Source organism: Eurosta solidaginis, chromosome 5 (assembly GCF_040869045.1).
Source record: "Eurosta solidaginis isolate ZX-2024a chromosome 5, ASM4086904v1, whole genome shotgun sequence".
NCBI classification, from domain to species: Eukaryota; Metazoa; Arthropoda; class Insecta; order Diptera; family Tephritidae; genus Eurosta; species Eurosta solidaginis.
Window position 1 is genome coordinate 17,254,656 of NC_090323.1, and position 19,017 is coordinate 17,273,672.

General features: G+C 37.4%; 1 protein-coding gene across 8 annotated transcripts in view; it reads left to right on the plus strand.

Moving 5' to 3' along the window:
* The first annotated feature begins 2,149 nt into the window (after window positions 1-2,149).
* The window catches only part of Myo61F (Myosin 61F), a 92,830-nt gene continuing 75,962 nt past the window's right edge, over window positions 2,150-19,017 (plus strand). The window contains exons 1-2 of one of the 8 annotated variants that reach the window (XM_067790572.1): window positions 2,150-2,375; window positions 5,686-6,169. The gene's annotated coding sequence lies outside the window, so the exon portion shown is untranslated. The remainder of the gene's footprint in view (window positions 2,376-5,685; window positions 6,170-19,017) is intronic. The other 7 variants (XM_067790569.1, XM_067790574.1, XM_067790573.1 and 4 more) reach the window with 7 other exon arrangements.

Here is a 19,017-nt window from a genome sequence, read left to right on the forward strand (position 1 = left end):
AATTAATTGATTTGCCGTCCGCTTACAAAACACTACAGTCAATAGGCATCTTTAACTTGCAGTTTACATCAAATTCCTTACCGGAAACCCGATCTAAGACCTTCCCTTTCAATTGAGACTCATTCTTAACCAGTTAACTGGTAGTATTCTAACCTGCACAAAGGACACTGTCGGCACACTATAGTCCTCTTACTTGGGATAAAGTCGGAGTTGGTAATAATGCTGGAGTGTCCGAAGTCAGGGAACCCATGTTCTCATATGACGAAGATTGATCAACACTCGATCCGCAGCCGCCTCCTCGGTAGTATTCACTTTACGTAGAATGTTAAAAATGGATCTGATAGCATTGTCTGGGTTATTATTTTGGATTGTTTTGCGGCTCATTATTTTGGTGGTGATTGGAATTTTTTAATATTATGGCACTTCAACATCCGGCGCAATACGATTTTGAAATTAATCATTCGAATTACAAAAACAAAGTGCATGGGAGTTGTATTAATGTTTTTATGTATGGTTCCGCCATGGTCTAGAAACAAAACTCGTTAGTCATACCTTCTTATTGATAACCACCACAAATTAAAGTCTCGTTCGTCTACTTTTCCCCAAGCCAGTGGAGTTATTATCTCCTGGAAGCGGAGATGCCAAAGTTAGTTCAGATATAGACTGAGTGTTTGCCAAACCACTGCCGAGGGCGACCCCGCTTAGAAATTTTTTCTAATTGAAAAAACATGTCTGAAGATTTTGATAATGCTTTTTCCGGGTCTTCAACAAGGATCTTCGGTGTGGAAGGCGAGCACGCTACCCCCACACCAAGATGCCCGCCATAGTAACTACTACCGGGGTGTTATACTGCCGAACTCTCCCCAAATTACTTTACTATTCACCAAATAAATGTTTGGAGTTAAGCAGTTTAATAGGCGAATGTCACAGGAATAACGTTAAGCATGAAATACTGATGCAAATACTGCTCCATCGTGGTCCGGATCGCGAAATATCTAGAAGTTTTGTAGGTCAGTTGTCTAATTGAACGTGACTTCTTAGAATTCATTAGGTCAGATCTATCCAGCGTCCGTTAACCCGTTGGACGGCGACAGTTCTATGGACGGATGTAAATGCTCCTTCTGACTTAGTTTTAATGTTTTTGCAGGGTATATGTTTTAAGTATAAGTGTAAATGAATGACCCATGGGGTATGCGCTCTCAAAGCACACGAGAGCTGAAGAACAAGGGTTGCTTTAATATAGTCAACGGTTAGCGCGCAACAAGTCAATTTGAGCTGCTTTACCGACGCAGCTGTGCAGACTTCACGACCATTGGCATCTGCCTAAAAAATGCTAAAAAATAAGAAGCAGTTCAAAACATGCGAGCACCAACAGCAACCAGGAGAACAATTGCACATTTGAGGAACCCTCACCCAAACAAACATGCATGTACATAAGGGTGCGCCTTATTTGTATGGGGGGAAACTAGTTTTGTTTACTCATAAACAGATTTTCAAATTCGGAAGACATCCCGCAAGAGCTTGTACGTATGAAAATGCTGCGGGAAATTCTGTGAGGTATTCCTTTGACTTGGTCTTCCTTCATCGTTCTCGTTTTAAGTCGATATGTACATAGAATCATCGAAATTTAACGTGACTACTTAATTACACAAAAAAATACCGAAATAACAGCAAATGGACTTGTAGAACCCTAATAATTCCGGTAAATAGACTCCAGGACAGCCATAACCTTTTAAACGGTTAGGCGCCAATTAAGTAAGGCCTATCTTCAGTCATTTATCGCTAAGCAGAGACGACAAGCGTGTTTTGCTAAGCAACCGTCGTGTATATGGTGAAGCACCACTTAAAATATTTTAAAAATTATAAAAATGTTCAGATGATCTCAGGTTCAAAACCCGAGCAAGCAACACAAAAAACACTTCAGGGGGATTTAAAAGAGGAGTCGCTCAACAAGAATGCGTTCGAGCTATGTATGTTATTTTTATTGGATTTTGTTTTGCAGAACAATTTGCAAATAAGGCGCACCCTAATATATATATTTATACACGTAAACACGTATAGATAAGAAAATAAAAACCACCCAAAAGCTAACCTCGCTGACGAAGAAGATACGCGCGCACATTCAGCGAACTCCACTCGAACCACATTTGTCTTTCAGCATGGCAAGAAGTTGACAGCAACGCGCAAAACAAACCCATAACGGCCACCAGCACAATTCAGTCACAATTCATCTTTCGCAGCAAACAAACGTTCCCAACCGGTGGTTTCAATTTAAATTCAAAGCGTAGGAAAACAGAAAAATAAATAAAAATTGCAAAGTGGTGACAAAAAGTTGTTGAACGAAAAATATTACGACATCAAATGTGAGTTGAAAGGTATTCAAAGATTTTGTTTGTTTCAAGTAGCCAACTAACTAAGTAACATCTCAAGTGTCTAATTTAGTGCGCGCTTTGCAAATTTGAATTTCAAAACGAATTGAAATACATTTGAAGGTTCTTAAGCGGCAAAGTAGAGCAAACGCGTTCCGCACAGTGGAATATAATAGAACAAATTGTGATAAAATCTAATATCTTGAAAAAGGATAGAGCTGGAAAAAATTCTTGTTCTGTGAGTCGCTAAAGTGACAAAATACTTGCATACATTTGAATAAAATTTAGTTTGAAACATATTTTCTTTTTAACTCTTCACAGAAGAAGAATTCCACCCTAGAATGGTGATTGAAATTTAAAAATTTGATTGACAAAATCGATTAAAATTTGCTTAAGACACTGTTTCCATTTTTATGTCAACCACAAACAGGGTTTAGCAAGACAGTTAATAAATTCAACAGATTAATGGAGATTTCATGTCAGAAACCCTGTCGAAGGAATTTCCGACAGCAGCTCAGGCCTGACCGAGTACCCAAAACCCATACAAGAATCGATTAAAACCATGAACTTATAAAAAATAAAAAGTGATAAGAAATATGAAACACAGTACATGAACATCGATTATACCAGTAATGCCCGATTATTATTAAAGTTGTTGATAAGCCATACATCATATAACATCGATAAAACATAAGGTGAAATAAAAAAAATAAGTTTAGTTTTCCATTTGACAAAAATGACTTTAGTCATAGGACTAGCGTTAAGCAGAAATTTTAGAATTCTTTTTCGACGCTCAAATAATAAAAATAAAGTCATATAAACGATTAAGATCCATAAGAAATAATCACATCGATATAAATCTGACAAAAAAGTTAAATAGTTTTATTTGAAAGAAACCACAAAATATGGATTAAGGCTGTGTGCGAGTTTGCCTAAATTGCTACCTACCTAAATAGAGAAAAAACCTAAATCACTGGAAACTTTCGGCTGTCGGTAAGGCAGTGAAAAATAAAAATTTTGAATTTTTATGGGCATACTTTTCAACCTGAATTCAAATGTCAAATTTCAAAAACAAAAATATTGATTTTACAATATTGTATATGAAAATAAATGGCTCTTGTCCATTCAATTTAAGTAAATCATAGATAATAGAGCGATGATCCCTGCTGCGATTAAGGTCCAATCGATTGTACGTGATGGTGAGCTCAATTTTGTTCAAGCTGATGTTGGCAACACAATAATTGAAGCCTTCTCAAATATGGACCGCAATCTGAACATATTTGACAGCCAAGTACACTAATTGGCCTAAAGAAGTTATTGGAGGCGTACTAACATCACAGTATCGAATTCGAGATTGTGGAAAAGGTCACTGTGCACATGTTCCACTATGTCCAAAAAAAAAGCCTTATAAAACGGAGCCACTGCATTTTCTTGAACTGCTGTCTTAGGATAGATACATACCGCGGACCATAACTGACCTGTTATTTTTAAGCGTGAAAACGCATCAAAAAACCAAATTTCCCGTATTGTAATTATTTTTTTTTTTTTGCAGAAATAAACAATTAAGGTTTTCAAATCAACTCGCAGAGTTTTGAGCTTTTTTAAATTATTGCAGTGCTGGAAAGTTCCAGTGGAATATTAGTGTAGGTACCTAAAATTTAGGCGAACTCGCACCCAGCCTAAATTAAAGAATCAATTTTTTAGAAATTTTATGAATGATATAAAAAATGCGCGTAAATTAAACAAAAATTATAAAAACCGATGAAAAAATATAGTGAAACCTTTAAAATGTAAGTTTTCTAGGCTTGGGCCCCTAGTACATCTTACGATCCGTGATCGGATTAATGATATACATGAACTTGCGACAAATGATACTTTTTAGATACGCAACTTATTATAATTTTAATAGATTGGCGTTTGAATGAAAATGATTTTCAGTCACTGATTGTAAGACATAATACAAAACCGCAGTAACCTGGGGCCAAATCGTAATATACAATCCGTTATCGAATGCCGTTTTTTAATCGTAATAGCTCCGAAATGCTTTATCGGAATAATGAAATTTTGTGAAATAGGGACAACGCGTTCTCACTAGATCCATAATATATTATTTTTTTTTAAATAGTTGGATAGATTAAATTTTATCGCTGGAGTGAAAAAAGTTTTCGATCCGTGATCGTATGTTACGACTCCAAACCCAACCCAGTTGATAAACAACGATTGAAATTTATGAAAAATGATAAATCAAAAAATAATAATTAGCGTTAGAGATAATAAAATATCACAAAAGTTGAATAAAAGTGATAATTTGAATAAAAACGTAAAACTTGAATCAACAACACCCTAAATTAGAGCCTACGATTTCTCGAACATGTTCGAGAAGAGATTTCTCGCGAGATTCTCGAATCTCGAATTACTCGTAAGGCCTGCGAGCTTCTCGACATTCAACTTAATCGATTAATTGGCTGCTTTATATGGATCTTACGATTTATTCTTTAGCACAAGCCAAAATGTCCGCAAAACCACAAGTAAAAAACCCCGAAATGTATAGAGTATTGCTAATGCAGCGAATGAATTGAAAGTCAAGAAAGTCGCGAGTAATTCGAGATTCCATAATCTCGCGAGCCTTACGAGTAATTCGAGATTCGAGAATCTCGCTAGCCTTACGAGGAATTCGAGATTCGAGAATCTCGCGAGAACCCGTGCTCTTGGTGTCTCGTTGAAAAATAAAATATTGCGAACAAAATTATATGTATAATAAATATGTTTTGAATTAAATGTCATGGAAAGCAATATAATCAACAAAAAAGTAACAAGTAAAAAAAACCAAGTGTATAAATATTGTCCATACAGCGTTTAAGTAAGAATGTCGAGAAGCTCGCGAGATTTACGAGTACTTCGAGGCACGAGAATCTCGTGAGAAGTCGAATTCTCGATTTCTCGGGTCTCGAAAATCTTACTTGTGTTCGAGAAGAAATCGTAAGCTCGACTCGAAATAAACACTAGGTATTTTAAGTTTAAAAAACAAATCGTTTAAAAATATTTTTGAATAAGGCAATTCGTAGTATTTACTTAGTAGAAACCATGGCAACAACTAAAAACTTAAGCATTTAAAACGAATGCGAGACTCTTGTGAATATTCTAAAATGAGATTTTTTGTTTTCAGCTTGATGAGATATTTGATTTTAACACAAATACTTCAAAATATCCCACTGTGCGGCGCATGTGTTTATATAAAAAAAAATGAAAAAATAATTTTATTCATTTCATTATTGCAAAACTAAAATTGGCAAAACGCTGTTTAATTTCAACTCAGTGGGAAAAATATATATACTTAGTATTTACATTGTTCGACTTTTATTTTCATTAACATATTAATTTAATGTTGTCGTGTGCTTTAACAAAATTTTGTTTCGAATGCAGAAGTAGTGAAAACGAAACCACCGACAAAAAAGTGACAAACAAAAACAAAAAGAAATAAGTTTCAAAAATAAATAAAAAAAGAATAAAATTAATTAAAAGTCGAATTGACGGTTAAATGTTCATATCGTTATCCATACACACATATGTACTAAATTCATAAGTTTTGGCCGCTGTCTGCGCCCGCATACCGTAGCGTGCGACCTCACTTGTGCACCGTCGACATTTCCGTCGCCGTTGCCCCTTCAGCGTTAACAACGGAAATTTATAAAAACGGACAACGCCAAGAAGCACCGGCTGACCAAATCTACATACGAACCTATAAGGAAAAATACCTAGCACCAAACAATTTGATACGATAGAACCCGAATTGAAATTAGGTAAACATAAATTTGCATACATACAAACATACATAAATGCCCATACAATGTATGTATAAACAATTTACTTGCTATATATATGGGGTATTCCATCCTATTTCGACCAATTTTGAACCCGACCCCTTTAGAATTGGCTGACAGTTTTTCTTCTTTTTCTAGCATACGAAAGACGTTTCTCAGAAGTTTTTCAAATTTTTTCATCCAACTCAAAAAAAGTTATGAATTTAAAAAAAAACACCGTTTTTGTTTTCAAAATGCTATAACTTTTTCCAAAATTGACCGTTTGGGATCATTTTTTTTTTTTTAAATATGTTTTTAAATTTACTTTTCGGAAAAAATACAAACAAAAAATTTTAAAGTTTTTTTCAATTAAATAAAAAAAAAAAAAAATTCTCGGCCCACTCCGGGATTAGTGGGGATGATTGCAGAATTGATTGAAGTTTTTTATGAGAAAAAAAGGGCGAAATTCGAAAAATCTCGAAAAACTGAAAAATTACAAAAAAAAAACTTTACAATTTTTTTGAATTTTTTCCGAAAACAAATTTAAAAAAAAAAGATCCCAAACGGTCAATTTTTGAAAAAGTTGTAGCGTTTTGAAAACAAAAACGGTGTTTTTTTAAATTCATAACTTTTTTTGAGTTGGATGAAAAAATTTGAAAAACTTCTGAAAAACGTCTTTCGTAAGCTAGAAAAAAAGTTAAACTTTCAGCCAATTCTAAAAGGGTCGGGTTCATAATTGGTCGAAATGGGATGGAATACCCCATATACAATATACCGGGTTGCTGAAAATATTTGTAAATACGTAATGTTTACACAATCAACGTTTGACTAAGAAATCGACTGGATGTTGGTTTTAGCCTTGTGTGGCCAGAAAAATTCGTTTAGGGAAAGAACAAGAGGTCAACCACTGTATTTTATTAGAATAGAGCTCCTTTGACTTTTTTGTAATTGGTTTTGAGTATTCATGTCTGCTACGGCTTTTCTTCCGGATACAAAGGTAACTGTAGATTCTCCTTTGACTCTGTCACAAGTAGTAAAGTGATCTCTTATATAGACATTTCACCGCACCCTTAGAGCTACACATTAAATGGCGTATGTAGTCACAGATCACATTTGAACAGATATATATTAAGGCCTTTTTTCAGTATGAGTTTATACTCCAGTTAAAGTTGACTAAAGTTTAAGCTACCAATTTTGGGCGCTTGCGTAAAATGTTTCTGCTTATCTTAGTTTAAACGGCCAAAGTGGAAGGAGTTAACTCAAGTCTGAATTCAACTTCCATTGGAAAACCGGGCCCAAGGCTACAAAAATATTTGAAAAAGTGGTGGCTTGAAGGTATTGCAACCCGCGTTCCTATTTAAGTTATTTTCAGGTGGAATTATCCGAGAGATATGACTGACCATTTTGAATATACGCTTTTTTCTTTCTTTTTTCTTTCCATTTTTCGCAATGGGTCGTTTTGAAGTCATTAACCGAACATAAGTCCAGCTTTCAAATTAACTACTCAGTGTTAATGTGATGTCTCCCTTTACATATATTGTAACGAATTTACTGCAATTCCTCTTATTTCAAATTCTCTGCTAACGTTCGTATCGCTAAACTGTTGAATAAATAACTCCACTTTTCAATAATGCAAAATGGCCTTTATTAAAGTGCTTCACAATAACGTATTTCACAATAACACTACTATTGCTCGCCAGGTGGCTTCTTAAATCAAACTGATTCTCGCGCCTCTACTGTTGCTGCCTTTTATAGTGTTTGGTTTGCTCGTTGACATTTCTAGGCGGTTCTGTTCTATAATCTACTAGGTGGTTATCTGCTATAATTTTCTGAGCTATAACTACAGATGCACAATTTTTATAGCTTCTCTCACATGCGCGTATATTTGTGAGCAACACTTCCACAACTATAATTGCATATCTCAGATAAGATATCTGCATGTGTTTGTGCGTTGCTTCTCCGCTGCGTGTACGTACATATGTGTAGACATCAAAAAAAAAAAATTAAGGCGCGATAACCTCCGAAGAGATCTAAGGACGAGCTTCTCTTCCAATTTGCGTCGTGCTCCTCTTGATTTTCCCTACAAATTGGCCGGACGGCATCTGCAAGGCAGATGAGTTTTCACTGAGAGCTTTTCATGGCAGAAATACACCGGGAGCGCTTACCAAACACTGCCGAGGGGTGACCCAGCTTAGAAAAATTTTCTTTAATTCAAAAATCTTATTTCTAAAATTTTGATGTTGCTTTGCCCGGGGTGTGAACCCTGGGCATACGGTGTGGTAGGCGGAGCACGTTACCATCACACCACGGTGTCCGCCGACATAATGATTGAATTATTGATGTGCATACAGTCACTGCTGAGCATCGGCTTAGAGATGACAGTACCCCTTAGCGTTGCTAATATTCGTAACAATATGTTTATAACTAGGGAGTAAAATATATTGGGTTTATGTGGAAAAACTTCCGATATCATAGTATCATAGGGCTGACTCTCTCAAAAGTGTCAATATTCATAACTTTCCTAGGTGCATATTGGGAGAAAAACCTGATTGCCAAGAATATAGCTTTAACAGCTGCAATAAGGCTTAAGGCCTCGGAGCAACTTAAGTACAGGCCGTATGACTATTGAAGTAAAGCGTCATTGCCTATAGGGCGAACAGACTAAAGGGCCCCTCGCTTGAGCTTTGAAAGAGATCTTGGAGGCACAATTGAATCGGAGGGTTGGCGCAAGTGTGCGGAAATGGCAGAACATAATATAAAATAAAATAAAGTAAAATATAGCAATGGTTTCAAATTAACGGAAGGGGTGGGATCTTCTCTTTGCTGTGTCGGTTCAGAACTAGATTAATCGACAAGCAGGAAAGTCGTCGATAAAAGCGGAGGGTAGCAAAATGTCTAAGATCTTGTGCAAAATCAACAATATAAGGCTTACAAAGTTGGTCATTTAACCGAGAGGGCTTAAGGCTCATGGTGGGCATACTAACTGGACACTGTCTTCTGGCGTCACATAAATGGTGCGTTGTCAGTAACAGCAGATGTAGGAAGTGCGGGCTGCAGGTAGAAACGATGGCTCGCGGGGTCAAGGCTACAGCTACTAGGGTCGGAAGAGTTGCCAGCTGTTGAGACAGCAATTAGGCTAGGTTCTAGAAAACCCCTAGTATTTGGAAATAGGGCAAAGTTATTTAATAACATAAGTCCTGGTACATAATTGAGACCTTTCTGTCTGGTCGTCAGACAAATTCTGATAACGCTTTGGCCACATTCAGCCTATTTGAGGCTTTTATTGACCGATCAGTTCACCCTAACCTAAAGTTATGAACTGAATACAGGGCTCATATATTTCATTTTACCGCCAGCGATATTGTATGAGTTTTTACAATGAAAAATTACCCATTAACCCTGTATATTAATCACCTACACTACTATAACTATTCAGTAACTTTATAGACAAGCGATTAGCCAAAGAAAGCGTAAGCTAATGTGGGAGTTATTACAAAGAATTTGATTTAAAAAACTTGTTTTGCTCGCGGTCAACAGCTTCATAATGAACAAGTAAAATGCCTACAATGAGCATTTAATGCTTTCTTTTGGCGACAAATTGACTGATTTTATTGTAGCTTTCACCATTTTTTATGGCTCAAAGTGGTGTAACACAGAACAGGAAAATTACACATCGTACACTAAGTACTGTTGTTTCCGGTGTTAAACAATTTAAACAATTACTTATTTTTATATTTGGTAAGCCAATGAAATAATGTGGTTGCTGAAGAAAAATTGAGCGAAGTATTAAACAATTTTATTAAAATATCTTAAGAACACATTCATTTTTGATTGTCACACATTTTATCATTAATTTGTGTAACTACGAGTTTAACAAATGTTTACATTTGAATTTCGTTTCTTTATTCACGTTGGAAAACAATCACGATCACGGCGATGATTCATTGTTGTTTGATAAATTTAGAAAAATCCCATCTTAATAATGTCTGCCAACTGTAAAATGTGTTTTGCTTGATTAACAGATTTTACTTATTATACATTAATAGGGAAATTCTTTATGAAAACGACTCGTACAAGGATTAGTATACCCGGGTTCTACATATAAAATACCTCAGATTACCTAACACTTTTATATTTAGCTTTGTTGGCGGCCACCGTATGCCCTGGGTTCAACTCCCGGGCAAAGCAACATCAAAATTTTAGATATAAGGTTTTTCAATTAGAAGAAAATTTTTCTAAGCGGGGTCGCCCCTCGGCAGTGTCTGGCAAGCGCTCCGAGTGTATTTCTGCCATGAAAAGCTCTCAGCGAAAACTCATCTGCCTTGCAGATGCCGTTCGGAGTCGGCATAAATTATGTAGGTCCCGTCCGGCCAATTTGTAGGGAAAAATCAAGAGGAGCACGACGCAAATTGGAAGAGAAGCTCGGCCTTAGATCTCTTCGGAGGTTATCGCGCCTTACATTTTTTTTTTTTGTAAGTACGCCCATTATTGGGATTTTAAATAACTCCCTAGTGTGGATGCATATTGGACCGATTTTTGACATCCCTTGTCAATTTTGGTTTGGAGACCAACCGATTTCTTCATTGTGCCATCTTCAGTGTAATTTTTCGTTCGCTCTTTACTAGTGCGTAGACTTGAAAGATTGAACTTAGGATAGTACCCGATGAGAATGCAATATATTTAGTTAAAAATTCTGCAGGTGGCACCCGGATCGAGATACTACTAGGCTTGGGATCTTGAAGCTAGGAGCTGTTTGAAACTTGGAACATAGTTTACGACCTGATAACCATGCAATACATTAACGGAAAGAACCCGGTAGTGGAGCACGGGTATCTTGACAACACTACTTCTATATCTGCACTGTTTCCGGATTCAGAGGAGAGAAAGCACCAAGTAACATACGCGAAAGTGGCTTGGTTTTGATATTTTGTTATTTTAGATCTTATGTCATCTTCTATACATATGCTGCGAATTTGGTGATGCAGTTTATTGACGTACACTGAAGGATTTCCCATTGTCAAAAGTCACTACAGTTATTTCAACCTCACCTACCCTTTGGCGAATCCTGTTTCTTAACACCCGAGGCTCTAGCGACCCCAAGCCTCTATTGGAGCTAGGGGGTGGGGTAGCCTAGAAGGTTCAACATATTCATATTAAATCCTTCCTGAAATGCGAAGGGTGCGTCTTTGTCGCTCCCCGAGAGTTTTATCGATGTTGATGGTCCTGTGCCGGATATAGATCCGGTACGTTCAATAACGAACACCATTAAGGCACAAGCCCCACCATTTCGGGTGTGTCCTTATCGACCCACAGCGGGTTAGGCGATTAGAATATATCCGCGGTAGGGGTGTCTGTCGTAAGAGGCGACTAAAATACCGGATTCAAGGTGTTTGTGTAGCGCAGCCCTTTCAGGTTGCCAGCGCAATACATAGCTTCTCAAAACCCAATTCTCAACCTCACCTATCCGTGGCGAATCCTGTCTCATTGCCAGCCGAGGCTCTGGCGACCCCGAACTCCTCATGGATCTAGGGGGTAGGAGGGCGAGATGGCCTAGAAGGTCGCATGTGGTCACAACAAATCGTTCCCAGATGGGGCTTGGTACCGGAACGTATCGGATCTGCATCCAGCAAAGGACCATCAACTCGATAACATTCCCCAAGGCATGCGGGGAGTGTCCTTATCGCTACAACAACAACAACAGTATCTTTATCGCTACAACAACAGCTATCTCAATTTCGCGATAACTAGCGGCAATAGGGATATCAGTATTCCTGTACCTGGCACTCACAACTCAGTGAAGGCATACTTTCTTGGACAGAGCGTCATCACCGATCAATGGGTGTTGTTGAACCCAAGGAGCCTATGAGAAAGCTTGGTGGTCAGCAAGTGGAAAACAAGTCCCCCTCCACTGGCGAGTTTTTCCAACAAGGAGCCGGTATTACCGCGATAACCTCACCCTCTTCAAGGATAAGACGTCACTGCTGCACATACATATATACAATTATGTAAAAATGTGTGAAAGTGTTTACCTGCAAGCTCCTGTTAAGTAGTTTCCTTCTTCTTAAAGACACAAACAGAAAACCGGCAGACAAAACATAAGAGAGATAGTGAAAATAATAAGAAATCGAACAAAATCATACTTTAGAAAAATAGTTATGCCTGTTTTATAAAACGATACTGCCATTGTATTTGTCGTGCTGTGGGTTTTTGGAGCTGTCGCTACCAATGTTCGTTATGTGCTTTACTTAACTTGCTTATATTTTTAACCAACACCAACTACCATAACAATCAAGCACACTACTATTCGCCCAAATCATCTTCATTATTGGGTTGCGACATTGGCGTATAAACGAGGGAAGAAAAATAGGTCAGTGACCCCAACCAAGACCCCACATGACACCAACCATGTCTTCAATTCTAATGTGGAACCAACGCCTCTAACACCCCTCGCACTATGGTCCACCCCTGTTGAAAACTCCCGTTAGAGGATATTGATGACAATTTGTGATCGGTGGCACCTATTGGATGGGGCGAAGCACTGCTACAACAACAAGAACAACCCCAACCATGACTAACTCTGCTTTTAAGCACTATGCGATCTTTGGTCCGAGATAAACGGAGTCGTTGTCCGAAAAACACTGATCTTTTTTTACAATTTGAGACAATCTGCCGATCTTTTATGAGGGAAATACCTTAAACCATTAAAAAATTATTGGAAGCATCTTCAATAGTTTTACTTTCCTCTGAACAAGAAAGATATCATGAAAACCTGGGATGGTAAATATATTATATTAAATACTTTTATCAGCCAGTGAAATGAAACATCGCTCCTGGCTATTGGAAATTTCAAATATCTCTTAAAACTAATTCCAAAAAAGTTTGTTTTTCAAAGGTAAAATTTGGTAGTAAGATAACAAATTCCTTCCAAACATGCCTGGGTCAGAAAAAAAATTGCAAAAGTGCGCCCCTTAATTTGAAGCTCATGCTGAGTCTGTCGGCATTCAGTTTTTTTATCCTTACAATTACAGGCGAAATTCCTTTATTGTACCTTGGCGCCTCCTGGCACTCGAGAGCTTGAACTCTATAGTTGTGGCAAGCGTTCAAAGTTGTTTCACGCTTACTAACAAGCTATCGCTCATAGTTGGCTTGAAGCAGACAAACAAGCCACACAGCCTATGGAAATATTACCGTCGACGCAAACTGCAAGCAGCCGGCTCGACCAGGTAGACAATCTGGTTTATTGATGTTTTCAAAGCAGCATTTGAATGAATCCAACTATAAATATAGCAACAACACACAAACAAGCTACAGCAAATGATATAAGCATGACTTTTGTTATATGTTTGTTGTTTATTTTTATACCTTTCACGAACATGAAATGGTATATTAACTTTGGTCCGATGTTTGTAACGTTGAGAAATATAGAAGATAGACTCACCATTAAGTATACCGAATTGATCAGGGCGACGAACTGAGTTGATATAGTGATGTCCGTCTGTCCGTCCGTCCATCCGTCCGTCCGTCTGTCTGTTTGAACGCAAACTAGTCCCTCAAATTTTGAGATATCTCAATGAAATTGGCACAAGGATGTATTTTTGTATTATATTAGACATTTGTCGGATCCGGTAGGATCGAACCACTACAACATATATCTCCCATCCCATACCATCCTCGGTGATATATATTTTAATAATCATAGAAGATTTTCCGAAAAATTCACTTTGATAGGAACTATATATAGTATATATCCCATACAACCGATCGTTCAGATTGAAAGGTTTTTGGCAATTTCTCCCTTAATTTCCAATATAAAAACGTTAAACTTGGTGATATTTATTCTAATATATCGTAGAAGATGTCATGAAAAAATCACCCAACCGATCGTTCAGATAAGGGTGTTTTTTGCCATTTTTTTATATTTATCTTAAAATCGTTTAGGTATGTACATCTGTTCACTATATATTTCTTATCTTATACAGCGCATTATTTGGAGATTACGAATGGGATAAGATTATTGTTCAGCCCCATTCATGAAAGGTATGAAGTCTTCGGCACAGCCGAAGACAGTCCCGTCCTTACTTGTTTTTTTTTTAATTCTGGCTCTCCTGAAACACCTCGTATGGTCGGTGTGAACTTGACGATAGCTCGTTGAGTCAGCGACAACGAGTTTGAATGATTCTGTCAATAATCTCGCGACAAATAAGCGATAAGTAACAGTGTTGTTTATTGTTAAAATTACTTTGTTGAAAATTTTATTGAGAGATTTGCATAAAAATTGGCACAAAGTTATAGATCGTTAACAATACTTCAGAATTATTGAATAGGAATTATAAAATTATATAACTTTAGTCCGTTACATTTTTATGAAGTCAATAATTTTTCGATTTCTGATTCAAAAGACGATAACCGCTTGGCTCGAAATGTGTTTTTGTTATTACGTTAGCTTAACTAGCGGTAACTGGAATCGTTATAATGACCTATAAAAGTTATCGTTGAGTTCATATACCCCTACTTTCGTTCCTGAAGATGTTTCGTTCCTGAAGATTTTACGCTATTTGTATGCTCCTTATTTTATATTTGATCAGCGAGTTCTATTATCATCCGCACATGATACATAGAATAATCTGAGTTTGACGTTTTTTGACATAAAATGTCAAATGGCCGCTAGATTGGGTCAATATTCATACCTATCAAAAAAGTTGCAGCAGATTACCCTTAAATTTGAAGCTTATGTTGAGAGAACCTCAGAACAAACTTTTTTTGTTTTCTAGCAAATACCTACAGCCGTAATTGATTTTTAAATCGCAACTTTGTTATTTGACATCGAATTTGAATAATTTTTTTTTTTTTTTTGTCTTGAAAAACTTTCTTCTAATCTGTTTTTATACTCAGCTGAGCAGAGAGTATATTAAGTTTGTTCGCATAACGGTACCCGTAACAGCATAAACTAATCGAAATAGATATAGACTTCTATATGTGACCCGGCCTATGAAAAGGTGGCTTATGACTCAAAAAAGAAATTGGGAGGAACAGCTGTTAAAGATAAACAATGCATTTCTTCAGTTTCTTAGTAGTTTTCTTTTGCATTATGAACAGTCATCATCATGCCCAAAAGGCAAAGCACAAACCAGTTTCTGACCGATATTTTGACTCCATTGCCATCGAATGCTATCAAAAAAATCTGAGGATGCTTCACCAGTCACCAAAGTGGCATCGAAGGAACCAAAGGCGTCGTCGTCTTTCATTTGTGCTCTTCTTTCTCTACATTTTTAGTACACTTCTAAGCAAGTTAGGACTTTCTAGTTTTCACCACGTGAAAGAGCGTCTCAAAAACTATCGAAACCAGAAAAAAAGTGGAAAAATTTTTTTTAGTCATAAGCCACCTTTTCATAGACCGGGTCACATATATCAAAATGATCTGGGCGAAAAAAGAAATTAATTTAGCCATGTCCGCCCGTCCGTCCGTCTGTCCTTAAACACGATAACTTGAATTAATTTTGAGTTATCTTAATGCAATTTGGTATGTAAGTTCCAGGGCACTCATCTCAGATCGCTATTTAAAATGAACAAAATCGGACTATAACCACGCCCACTTTTTCGATATCGAGAATTTCGATAAACCAAAAAAGTGCGATAATTCATTACCAAAGACGGATAAAGCGATGAAACTTGGTAGGTGGGTTGACCTTATGACGCCTCAGAATAGAAAATTAGTAAAATTTTGAACAATGGGTGTGGCACCGTCCACTTTTAAATGAATGCAATTTAAAAGTTTTACAAGCTGTAATTTGGCAGCTGAGTATGTAATGTTCGGTTACACCCGAACTTAGCTTCCTTACTTGTTAAGCTCTGCAGTCGTTTTCACATAGTTGTTCTTCATAGTTTAATGAAACGATAAGCATACTTCAACGAGCTATGAGTCGGGGTAGCTAATAAAAGTATATGAAAACAACTTCAGAGCACAAATGGATATCGGAAGGAAATATGTAAAGATTTCGATTTGCAAGTGCTATAATAATTGCTGAAAATATCGTCAAGAACAGTATACTACATCTTATGTTGTTGTTGTAGCAATAAAGACACTCCCCAATATTTTTGGGGAGGGTTATAGGTGCTGATGGTCCTATGCCGGATATGGATCCGATACGTTCCGGTAACAAGCAAAATTAGGGCACTAGGACTATCTCGGGAACGATTTTATATGACCACATTGAACCCTTTAGGCCATCTCGCCCCCAATCCATGACGAACTTGTGTATGATACATTTATATTTGTAAAAGGATACCGCTCGTGTAGGTATAGTTGTTGACAATAGGGTTGCGGAAGCTGGGAATTGCGCTTATCAGACTCTTCGTGTCCCTACGGCTGATGACCACGATGGAAAAGGGATCGAATGAGCAAATAGTATAGCGAAAAACTAGCGTCTACAAAGACTAACGGATGTGAAACATTTCACAAACTGTCGGAAATATTAACAAGGTGAGAGAAAACTAAATGAGGCTCAGAACTGTTAACAGACTGTTTACACTAACTTAAAAAAAAAAAAATAAATGTAAGGCGCGATAACCTCCGAAGAGATCTAAGGCCGAGCTTCTCTTCCAATTTGCGTCGTGCTCCCCTTGATTTTTCCCTACAAATTGGCCGGACGGGACCTACATGTTTTATGCCGACTCCGAACGGCATCTGCAAGGAAGATGAGTTTTCACTGAGAGCTTTTCATGGCAGAAATACAATCGGAGCGCTTGCCAGACACTGCCGAGGGGCGACCCCGCTTAGAAAAATTTTCTTCTAATTGAAAAATCTTATTTCTAAAATTTTGATGTTGCTTTGCCCGGGAGTTGAACCCAGGGCATACGGTGTGATAGGCGGAGCACGCTACCATCACACCACGGTGGCCGCCAGTTTACACTAACTTATATACTCCAAAAAAGGCTTGAAGCCCTTATTAACATCTTATAGTGGTTAAACTTTAATTTATCATCTATCGATGTGATGATCGGAAGGCCAGCATTCTGACTCACCTTGGTCAGAGAATTAGAGTATATGTATACTGAAAAAAACATCGAATTCTTCGACTAGATCAGGTATTTTGAAAAGAAGGGTACAAAAGATCCAAGTCTAATAGTTATCTTCAAAAGTTAAATTAGAGTTCTAACTGATTGGTTGGCTTCACGCCGAAGCCACCGCTATATATGCCAAATCGCTCACCCTGTTTAAGGTTGAAGTCACCATGATATATTTTATTTTAGTGATGAAAGAAACAGCCCACTATGCAACTGACCAAAGGTGTGTGCGATATTGTTGTATGTCTCAGTTCGAATTTGTTAGGCATGTTGTACTTGTGTTTATTGCTTCAAGCTGAGCGACGGACATGAACTTGTTTACAAACTTTTACCACAGGAACAAATAATATTTTCCAATGGCAACACGATCGGATGTATTAACTTAATATTTATATATTTGTATTCAAGTTTTTATTTAGTCTGGCTCCCCGACATACCACAAATGTACAAAATTACATGTGGGAGAAATGCTTACCGGCAGAACGTCTGCCTCTAGAGTTTATCTAATCCACGTAAATGAGATTAAATTTAACGATACAAACACATATTTCGATTTCTAGCAGATGATATATTTAGTTTTTTTGTCCTGTTTCTAGATAAAGTCGGTGAACAGTTGACAGGTAAGACATAACAACAACAAAAAATGTTTTTAACTTTCACTGTCCACTGTGACGTGTGACAAGACTTATCGCTAAACAGTCGCACCTACCTTTGGGATTTCATTTTAATTGCAACTCGGTTTGTAAAATGATACTTTGTTCAATAGTGTTAGTGTGACAAGGAAACTATAAAAATAAATAGGAAATTAGGGCAACGAGTTAAGTGAATTGGATAAAAAAAAACGTAGGAAGCGGTCATCCTTACATATTTGCTTGTTAAGCATACACACCTTGTATGCACTAGAGTGGGAAACACTAGCCAACAGTGATTTTTAGCACCGAAATTTTCGGGATAAGTTGTATCTTACCGATATTCTTGGTAAGACCAATGGAAAGGCCACTGAGGATATATTTTTAGAAATTAGTGATGGGCCCTTTTTGTTGACATCAAAAGACCGTTTAACCAAAATCTAGTTTATGACTACCGTGAAAGCCTTAACATCAGACTTCAATGAAGCTCTAGTGGACAATGTTCACATGTCGCTGAAGGTAGCTGCCGTACAGAAATTGGAAAAGCTGTTGCGCAGTGAAGATTGAGAAGGGTTACGCCGCAGTGACAAAATGTTTAAGAGAGGGAATTATGTGGGCATCCTGCGTGACGAACTTAAACGAAGTATAATAATTATAAAATAAATACAAGGCGCAATATCCTCCGAAGAGATTTTAGGCCGAGATTTTTCGTACAAATTGGCGGGACGGGACCTACATGTTTTACGTCGACTCCGAACGGCTTCTGCAAGGCAGATAGGTTTTCACTGAGCAGCTTTTTTCATGGCAGAAATACACTTGGAATGTTTACCAAATCACTGCCGAGAGGCAACCCGCCTTCGAAAACTTCTTTCTCATTGAAAAAACGTTTTTCTCAATGCTCTTGTTTGGAGAACGCTACCACCACACCACGGTGGCTGCCAAGTATAATAATTATTCGGACAAAATCTTCTACATAAAATAGTATATAGACTATATGATGCAGCGGTCAAGCATTCTTTACTATGGAATTGAAGTCTGGTATAGCGCAGAAGCATGGACCATAACAACATCAGATTATTCGTCTGTGGAAGTGTTCGAAAGAAAAGTTCTTCGAAAGAACTCTACGCGTCGGCGATGGCGAGTACCCAAGAAGAT